Source organism: Rhyacophila brunnea, unplaced genomic scaffold (assembly GCF_057557595.1).
Source record: "Rhyacophila brunnea isolate RB1 unplaced genomic scaffold, BYU_Rbru_1.0 scaffold_24, whole genome shotgun sequence".
Taxonomy (NCBI): domain Eukaryota; kingdom Metazoa; phylum Arthropoda; class Insecta; order Trichoptera; family Rhyacophilidae; genus Rhyacophila; species Rhyacophila brunnea.
In genome coordinates this window covers 21,214,009-21,224,068 of record NW_028232904.1, presented here as the reverse complement: position 1 = coordinate 21,224,068, position 10,060 = coordinate 21,214,009, and positions in this window count along the sequence as shown.

Below are 10,060 nucleotides of genomic sequence, written 5' to 3'. Positions count from 1 at the left end.
AAAGGATTTAAAAAAAATGTAACCATCGGTTCGATAATGAAATATTGCTGGAATATGTTTTCAAATTGCTTTAAAAGCGTCTTACGTCAAAAATATTTTTGCCAGTCACTTTTTTCATCCTTGGAAAATGTACAAGAAAATTTTTCGAAAAAATATTTATTCAAAACTTTATTTTAGCTTTGAAGGCTTTTATAGAAATAATCATTTCTGCTAGGGATATCTTTATTTTTTCCCTGAAGTTCAAGATTTAAATTGTTTAATTTTTCATCCAATGATGGTCATCTAATTGTCCGAATGTTTGACCTTTTGAAATGAATTTTTTTTGAATGTCAAATCTCAAAAATATGGTTGGGCGCACATGCGCCCGCGGGCACGTGGTGAACCCCTGCTCTAAACAGTCTATACCATAGATTCCCAAAATTATTCGGTCCACTGCCCCAACTCAACGCCCTCAAGGAAACTATCTTCTTTAAAACCCATTCGCTGCGGACCTTTTTAATTATTATGGAATCACCACATTTAAATAACATGCTAATTATATCTAATGGCCACCTGATGGGCAATATCGTGGTAGATAGTGTTAAATTAATAGTGTTAAAAAACGCTGGGTTAAATTATGTTTCCAAGGAAGAGTGTTTCAAGAAAAATAGATAAAAATCTTTTCAGTGTAACATTTTACAACACACAAAATTTGAATTCAATACCAGCGCTCGAAATGGACAGGAACGCACCGGAGCGCCGTTGTGGTTCGTGGAATTCCAAAATATACCGTTCCGGCTCGTGGATTCATTTAAAATTGCGTTGCGGTTCGTTAGATTGAGATATTTATGTGTGAATGTATCTTTTAAAGTTTTTCTCAAAATTAAAAATTAACGAAGTTATGTCATGCCGGGCGTGCAAGGGTTAAAAATAAAATTTATGACATCCCTAAATATCTTTCAATTTTCTTTTTTGTGTCGATACATCCGTGTCTAAATGCATTGTCTAAACACTCCAAATAATTGCATACTTACATAAAAAAAAAGTAACTACAGCTGCAAGCTACAAAAGAATTGTGCCTTTGCTGACATTGTTTGAAAACCTTTTGTACTTAAATAACTTAAATTCAATAAAAAATAAAGATGGCACCTACATATTTGTATAATAATTTCTAAAGTATGAAATATCTCAGTACAGTCTCGCTTTTACCTTTGACTGGTATGCATTGCGAATTTACTTACCTACTAATTTATTACTTATATTTTATTGTGAGTGATAAAACTTATTTATTTTCATCGCCATCTAATCGCCGTGTTAATTTTATACCCACGTCTATTTTTGCGGGCAAAATTTTCGGTCGTAAAATTAATATGATAAAGTTTGGTAATTTAAATCGTACAATTCCGCTAAAATCTACTTATTAGTGATAATCGCTTGTTTTTTAAAACATTTTGTATTATTTAAATTTGTTCTCTTAAAATTTGGTTAAATATCTCAGCAGGCGATACCTTTCTATATATTACATATAAGTATATTTTTTGTCGTTGGTATCCAAACTGATTTAACATATGAATACGTGTATTAATTAAGGCTCTAAGTACCAAAAAGTAGTATTGCCTGTAGATACAAAATACCGAGTCATTGCAGTAAAATTTCATGAAGCAGACCTTTTGAAAAATGTGGTTTTACAGTGTGAAGCAATCACGGCAGTTTCTATAATTTTAGATATTAGGAACTCGCAAGTGTCAACACACCATCGTCAGCCATTTTATATTGAATGAAGTTGACCACTGTAGTGCTATTTATACCATTATAAATAAAACAAGCCAACGGACTTACAACGTCGACAGGTTTAAATATTTTACTGTATTTTTTTGACTTGCTTGAGGCACTTAGACCATAGCTGAAGTTATTGGCGTTAGTATGTAGAACACTTTTCTATAAAAATGTCAGTTTTTTTGTTTTTGGTACTTAGAGCCTTAATTAATACACGTATTCATATAATGCTGTTGACCAGTGGCCACAAGCAGAATTTTTTCGTTTTGAAAATGATAAATATGAGTGGATATTTATAAATTTTATGAAGGTTTAATTAAGTAGTAGGTACTTCGTGTAAATCTGCTAAAAAATTAAGAATTCACTCCGATAAGCATTTAAGATCGACAATACAGTTGAAACAGGGTTTTCTGATTCAATGTCATTTCGACAATTGACTCGACGTGTTAAAAAATATTTATGACGTGTCGTAAACCCTTATTTTTACAATGAATAATAAATAAATGCACCATTATGCCATTTTCTTACAAAAATGTTTTTGGTATGAAACTATTGAATAGCCTACCGTAATTAGTTTATTTTTAAGGGACGTTTCTATTGTGTTATTACATACGTTGTAACTTGCTACTTTAATAGTAAAAAAAAGAATTTTCTTACAATACTATTATTTATAGTTATGTGGTTATACGAAACAATTCTTAATTGTTTATCAATACTCGACATCTCCATAATTCGTATGGATGTTTTAAAATATACAATAAAACACTAAATATACAGATTATTGTTACCCCGTACATACTGCCTTTATTCTTAGCGATAAGAAGGGGGCCCCACCAAAGATCCTAGCCTGGGGGCCAGCTTCACGATGTGGGGCCTATGGTATAGGTATATACATACACTACAATATTAGTCCTTATAATGTTGAATATAGGTAGGTACCTACTGATTAATGACAATTTTATATTATTCTATAGGAATCGTGTTTAGCAACTCGAGTTGCACCTTCCGTCATGTTTTATCTTATATAATTAATGATACTTCTTCTTCTACCCTGTCATGTCCTAATATTGGGGCATAGGGCAAGCATTGGCGCCACTTCCCTCGGTCCATCGCCATGCGCCTCCCGCCATGTCAGACCTGCAGCAAATAGGTCGCTTTTGTAGCACCGCTGCAGGGTGAGGGAGAGGCGGCCACGGCGATGGAACCCTTGAGGCTGTGCCACAAGGGTACGAAGTGCCGCACTCTTTGGCGGCATCCGGAATACGTGTCCCAGCCACGTAAATCATCTCTTCGTGATAACTTCAATCACCGAAGGCTGCTGTGCTCACGAACTCGGGTATTTGTAACGCGGTCGTACCAATGTACCCCTAAGATTCGGCGGAGACATCGATTCTCAAAGCTCAAAAGCCGATAATTAATGATACACCATTGGTAATTTAAAATGCTATAATTACGTAGTTTGGTGATGATGGCTTGAAGCTTTTCTTAGAAGTAGGTATGGCCTAATGGCCCTTATGGTGGAGAAGGTTCAAAAGAAATCTTTGAGGATCCTTTGTTTGAAGCTGTGTGGATGCCATCCATGGCTTTATCCGATTGATTTATCTTAAGAACGCTTACACACTGTGTTCAACCAAATCGCTTCGGATATTGGTATATTCCTCCTGCGTGAGAACGAGTTTATGTGAACGATTTATAATTTCTTTTTCTTAGTTTTATAACTTCTTAAGTAATTAAATGGCGTAGTTAGCTCTATCGGTGTACATATATGTACTGTATAAATTTTGTATTTACTCGTCTCTGTATAGGTACTTACTATTTTTTCTAATAGTTGCTGCATCTATTTCTTTATTTTTAAACACTATTTTAATACTATTTCTTTGATTTTTTTTTTAAATATTCTGTGCTCGTCTTGAATCTATAATCTGTAAAATTTGTTATATGTAAATTAATTTTTAATTTGAATCTTTATGGTAGGTATGTGGATATGTTGTTTTTTAAGTTTAATTAATTAACAAACTGAACTATCCCAAATGAGACAGTAATATAAGTTATAAGCAGTGACGAGTGGTGGTAGAAGTAACATGCCTGCTGATTATGGGTGCTAGATAAAGTAAGAGTAAAGAATAATACAATTCTTGACGGTATACTTTGTTGAGACGAGGTTCTTTCGCCTGCGGCGCTGACAATCCTTGCCCACTTGCTCAATATACATCCATGTAAGAAGTTCAAAGTTTATTGTTGCATTTATACATACAACGTACGTACGTATGTAAAGAAAAAAATTAAGCATACCGTTTTTTCGGAAAATTATAGAGCGTTCCTGTTCGTGAAATTTTCCATTTCGAGCACTGTTCAATACTGAATACTAAAGATAGATTAGATAAACTTAACCAAAGTGGAATTTATCTATTAAGTTGTGACTCTTGTGATGCCAAATATGTTGGGAAAACGGGACGATCTTTTAACACTAGGATCAAAGAACATTTAGCCTGCGCCAAAAATGTTAATGAATCTTCATCTTTTGGAAATCATTTAAGTTTAAATAATCACTCTTTTAATATCAGTAAAAATTTTAAAATCCTGCATTTGAATGACAAATCTATAAAATTGGATAAACAGGAAATCATAGAAATTAATAGGTATAAATTTCTGCCCAATTCTAATTTGTTAAATGATCAATTATATTTTGTGTCTTCTCCATTATTATACCCTATTTAATATTTGGGATTGTTATAACATAACTTTATATATTGTACATTATTTATTATTTTAATTTTTATTTAATTTTGACTCATATTTTGGTTGTATTTGTTTTTGTATTCGATCTCACTTCAATTGATAATATTGTTTATTTTATTATTTTTTATATTTTTTTATTGTAAATTTTGACTAATCATAATTATTTGTTGATATTAATGTTATTGTAAGTGTTGATTGTTTCATATTTTGTCGTTTGTTAATATTTAAAATAATTTGTTTAATGCCCCTGATGTAGTATGAAATATTAATGTCCAACCTCATTCATTTTAAATTAATCTGTTAATGGGTAGGAACCTTAGATGTATTCAGTTAAAAATGTCCCTCTGAGACGGACGAAACTGGTCCTAATCTATTGATTAAAATTGGAATACGTACTACAAAAAATTGCGTTTTATTAAATAAAAACAACAATACTTACCTATAGGTACTTTAAAAAAAATATTTAATATTATTATTTATATTAAAATTATTATATTATGATTTAATAGTTGGTGAGAATTTAAATATGCACACGTAAATGATCATTTAATCGTGGATATGTTCAAGTTTCAACGAAAAAAGAGTTATTTATCTTTATACAAAGCCTTAAGCATGGTAATTCTCAATCCGCAATAAAAAACATTATATTAAGAGTAAAATGAATTAAAACTACTAAGTAGTAGATAGAAACTGATTAGAATTTCTCATCTACGATCTGTATACGTGTCTACGACAGTGCAGCGTCCAGTTGTCCCATTCCCCCAATTGCTTCCGCGACTACTACCACCCCCAGGGAGGCGATATCGCCCACTTTGGTAATCACTGCTCTAAACAATCACTGAGGACGCCATCAGATTTGCACAGAAATTTGTTGAGGACTCAGAAGGAGTCATTGTGGCAGGCTTCTTTTTGGACATAGCCGGTGCCTTCGACACCGCATGGTGGCCATTAATTCTATCTAAGCTTCGGCTCCGACAGATCCCGGGGGACCTCTTTGCCCTAGTGCAAAGCTATTTTAATAAAAGGGAAGTTATATACGACTCTAGCACTGAATTGATTTACAGGGAGACCACCATGGGGTGTCCGCAGGGTTCCGTGCTTGGCCCCTTGCTATGGAATATACTTTTTGACGATGTTTTGACGTTACCTCTGCCACCGGGATGCGCGCTCGTCGCGTACGCTGATGACCTTCTTTTACTAGTTGGCTCGTCGAGCCGTCCGACACTCGAGCGCGTAGCTAAGGACGCATTATCGAGAATCCTTAACTGGGGTAAGCTTAATAAGCTTGCATTTGCACCTGGTAAAACGGAAGCTATCCTCCTCAAGGGCAGCCCAAGGATAAACATAAATAAGCGATCACCCGCAGTGCGCTTCGGCGACTCTGCTATAAGGTTTTCTCGAGAGGTGACCTACTTGGGGGTCGTTCTGGACGAGAAGCAGACCTTTTTGAAGCATGCTAAGGTAATTGTGGCTAAGGCCAACTCAGCCTATCAGAAGGTTGCTCGCCTGGCGGGCAACAATTGGGGCCTAAAGCCTCGGGCCCTGAAAATCGCCTACGAGGCTACATTCATGGGCATCGCTGGTTATGCCTCCAGCGTGTGGCACACCAAAACCTCGCTGACAATTGTGAAAAGGGCTCTGCTTAGCGGACAGAGGGCTGCTCTGATTGGCCTTACTAAGGCCTATAGGACCACATCTTCGGATGCCCTGGCGGTCCTTGCGGGGGTCTTTCCCCTCGACTTGCACGTTCAAATTAGAGGATCGATCACTCTCCTTATGAGGAGGATCAATACAACTCTCGCCGGTGTCCCTCTGACACCGCCATCGAGAGTGGAGGGCGTGAGCTACAGAAAGACTATCTGAGCTGGTCTACAAGACCGCATATGCGCCAATGCGGCATGGCAGGCGAGATGGGTGGCCTCCTCTAAGGGCCGCCAGACTTTTCTATACTTTCCAGATGTCTCGGTGAGACACATGACGAGGAGACTGGTGCCGACCCACTGGACTAGTCAATTCATGACTGGCCATGGAAACTTTGCGGCCAAACTGCAGGGGTTTGGTTTGGCAGGACATGGGTCGGGTTGCTCATGTGGACACGACCAGCAGGACGCAGAGCACGTCCTGTGGGACTGTCCACTTATGAGCCCCGAACGAGCGGAGTTGTTTGCCCGGGTCCGACCCCATTCGGGCCCAATAGGACACGCGGACATGGTGGCAACCGAGGCCAATTTTGCGGCCTTTACTAAATTCGCCAGAGCGTACGGGGGGCGGGACACTCTCGACTCCCCTTGCGACTCTTCAAATTAAAGTCACTCTGATAGTTGCCATATAAATTAACATCATGCATTCGCACTTCGGTGCAAGGTTGCATCACCAGTCCCGTGCGGCTCTGCTCGGGACAAAATGAGGGGTTAAATTCTTTGATCTGGCACACGTAAGGGTTATGTTAGCCGGCCGCGTATGACGTGGCTGCATATACATAACGGGAGCGGAGGTGGGAATTTTACACACCATGCTCTAAACAATCATTGATCGCCTAATAAGGAACACCTTCTTGGTATACTTAAAATGTATAAAGTATTTAATTTTAATAAAATGTAAATGAATTCATTAAATGTAATATTATTATGTAAGTAAGTAAATATTTACAAGGCCAAATTTTTAATATGTGTTAATATTATATTATAAAGTATAAACGAACAATTTAAAACTAGATTTTAAATGTCTCATTTCGAAACGCATTTCCTCTATTATTACGTATCATTTGTACCTGTAAAATAACGTATTATATAATAATATAACGTTGTCATACAACTAAAAGTAAACAACTGCAAAAATAACATTTTATAGTAGAGCCATTTTTGTGTTTAGCAAGGTACCTACTTAAAAATGGTTCCATAATGTAAAATTTTATACATAATAACATTTAATTTGTTTATATGTAATAGATATTATTAAGACAATTCAATTTTCATTTTCAGAACTTAAGAAATATATTTAAATACTTTATGAGAAAAATATAAATAGTCACTTGGCCAATTTTACTTGTAAGTACTACAAATGTAGTTAATTAGGTAGTCATAGTAAACACCATCATAAGAACTAAAACAAAATTTTAATAATAATACAAAATAAATATTCAAGATATAAAACATTCAATTGTAATGAACAAAGAAAAAAAACATTCTGGTTCTACAAAAATCAAATACAAATTAATTTAATAAACATATATATTTAAAATCACCTCTTACTTGGTTTTGACTAGGAAATCCAATCCCGAGCCAAAATCTTGATCCCGGGATTTCGGGATTACAATTTGACGATCCCGGGATTGGCATTTTTTCAATAGTTAATATTACATTTTTATATATACAAAATACCGTTGATAAAACCGGTCAAAAAAAAACTATTATAATTTATACTATTTAAGACATTTATTGTCAGTATTGTGTACGTTCAATCTTGGAAACACATAGGTTTAATGCTTCCGCTTCATAAATCTAATTAGTCAGCCAAATATGAAAACTGTCGTAAAACGTATGAGATCATGGTGGAATCACTTTGTTAAAAGTGCGAAGCATTGTTTTTTCCAATCTTTCTCATTTCAATTTTCATTCAAACTTAATTCATTTCTAATGTAGTTATATGTTATTAAAAGTATTTTTTCTGTAATATTTTCGTTTTTATTTGATTTTCCATAAAAATTTATGAAAAAATCAATCCCGAAAGTTTCGAGATTATGTTTACCAATCCCGGGATTCATGGGCATCGAAAATAGTTCGGGATCCCTAGTTTTGACATATTTACCCTATGGATCTACAATCTACATCTACGAGTCATTTTATAAAAGAATTTTGTAACTTTGTTGCGAGACAAAAATTAATACATTCGTTACGTTCCCTGTAAAATTGTCACTCGGTAAATTTTTCCATGTTAAACAAATGTGTCTTAAAGTAGACACTTAGTCATTTTGACAAACTCGGTTTAGTTTGTTTTCAGACTGTAAATTAGCTGGGCATTTTTTCCAGACAACCGCAACGTTAGTAAGATGTCAGATAGTCATTTAGTGCATTTTCACAAAAAATGCAGTTGGACCTTAGACAATAGATACAGAGTTGGACACTTTTACTTGTATGACGACGATATATTATGCACTTTCTTGCACAGGGAAACAACATTATTATAAAATAAAAAACAATTTAATTAATTACAAAATTTTGAAAAACCTCTGAAACATAATACTCGTATCTACTAGAAAATCATTTAAAAAAAGCTACACATTGCGAAATCTCGTTCAGTTTTTGACATGAAACGAAAATAATTGCCTTCCGCTTCTTTGCCTTCAGGGTCCATCATGGCCCCCTCAAGAGGGGGGGGGGTGACATAGCTCTAGTCTGGGGGCCCGGGATCAGGGGGGGGGGCGGCGTGGAGGGTAGTCCAGATAACTGAGATAAACATACATCACAAATTTTCTCTAAAAGTAAAAAATGTCGCCTGCGGCGCTACTTTGGTTCTTGACGATTAAGTTTTTATAATATTACGTGACAATGCGATATAATTTTTGATTCTTCTGTGTCGATACTCAACAACTCCACAATTAAAGATAATGAATTAAAATACAAAAATCGCTAATAATACACTGAATACCCATAATTTTAACTTAAGCACCATTTAGACAACACCACTGTAGAGCGTCACACTGCTTTTAACTATAGCGATAGGTAGGGGGGCCGCTAAAGAACCTAGCCTGAGGGCCCGCTTCAAGATTTGGGGTCCATGATTCGACACCATACAAAAATATGAAGAACATTAATGTTTGCACTAGCATCATTTTCGTGGCAATTGAAATTCCCTGATCCTTCCATTAGACGTGTTATCGTATTTTTCGCATTCTGTATATACCTTCTTATCTCTGCTTCACATCCGCCATTTCCGCCAATAGTCGATTACAGATGGCCAGATATACAAACTCGTCCACTGTTTTTAGGATTTTGGAGTATATTTGCTACTGGAAAAAGGTTAGCCCGATCGACAACCATTAACTTGGTATTATTCATATTAATAAGGTAGCCATATTTGCGACTATCTTCCTCTACCAAGTGTAGCAGCTCTGCGAGTTCTCTTTCATCAGCAGCGATTTGCGAATCTTATCATCTGCGTATCTCAACTTGTTTATTATGAAGAATGCAAGTTTTTTTAAAAATAATTACATATAAACATGGAGTTTCTTCAAACAAAATCAGACATGGCTGCTTTCTGCAGAATGAAAACCATTGATTTTTCATATTTTGTAGAAAGCAACCAGCCATTTAAATACCAATACATCATAAATAATTAATTTTATATCATTGAAAGTACTAAAAAATCATAGTTATATATTATATTATGTAGCATTCAAAAACAAAACTCGGCGCTTTGCGTCTCGCGGGTGGGGGGCTTCGCCCCCCTGGGCCCCTCAGATTGTTGTGACTCGCGGGAGGGCTCCGCCCCCTGTTCCCATCAGATGATGGTTACTTAAACCCTGAAGGCTAAAATATTAAACATGGAACATGCTTTGCCTACTGAT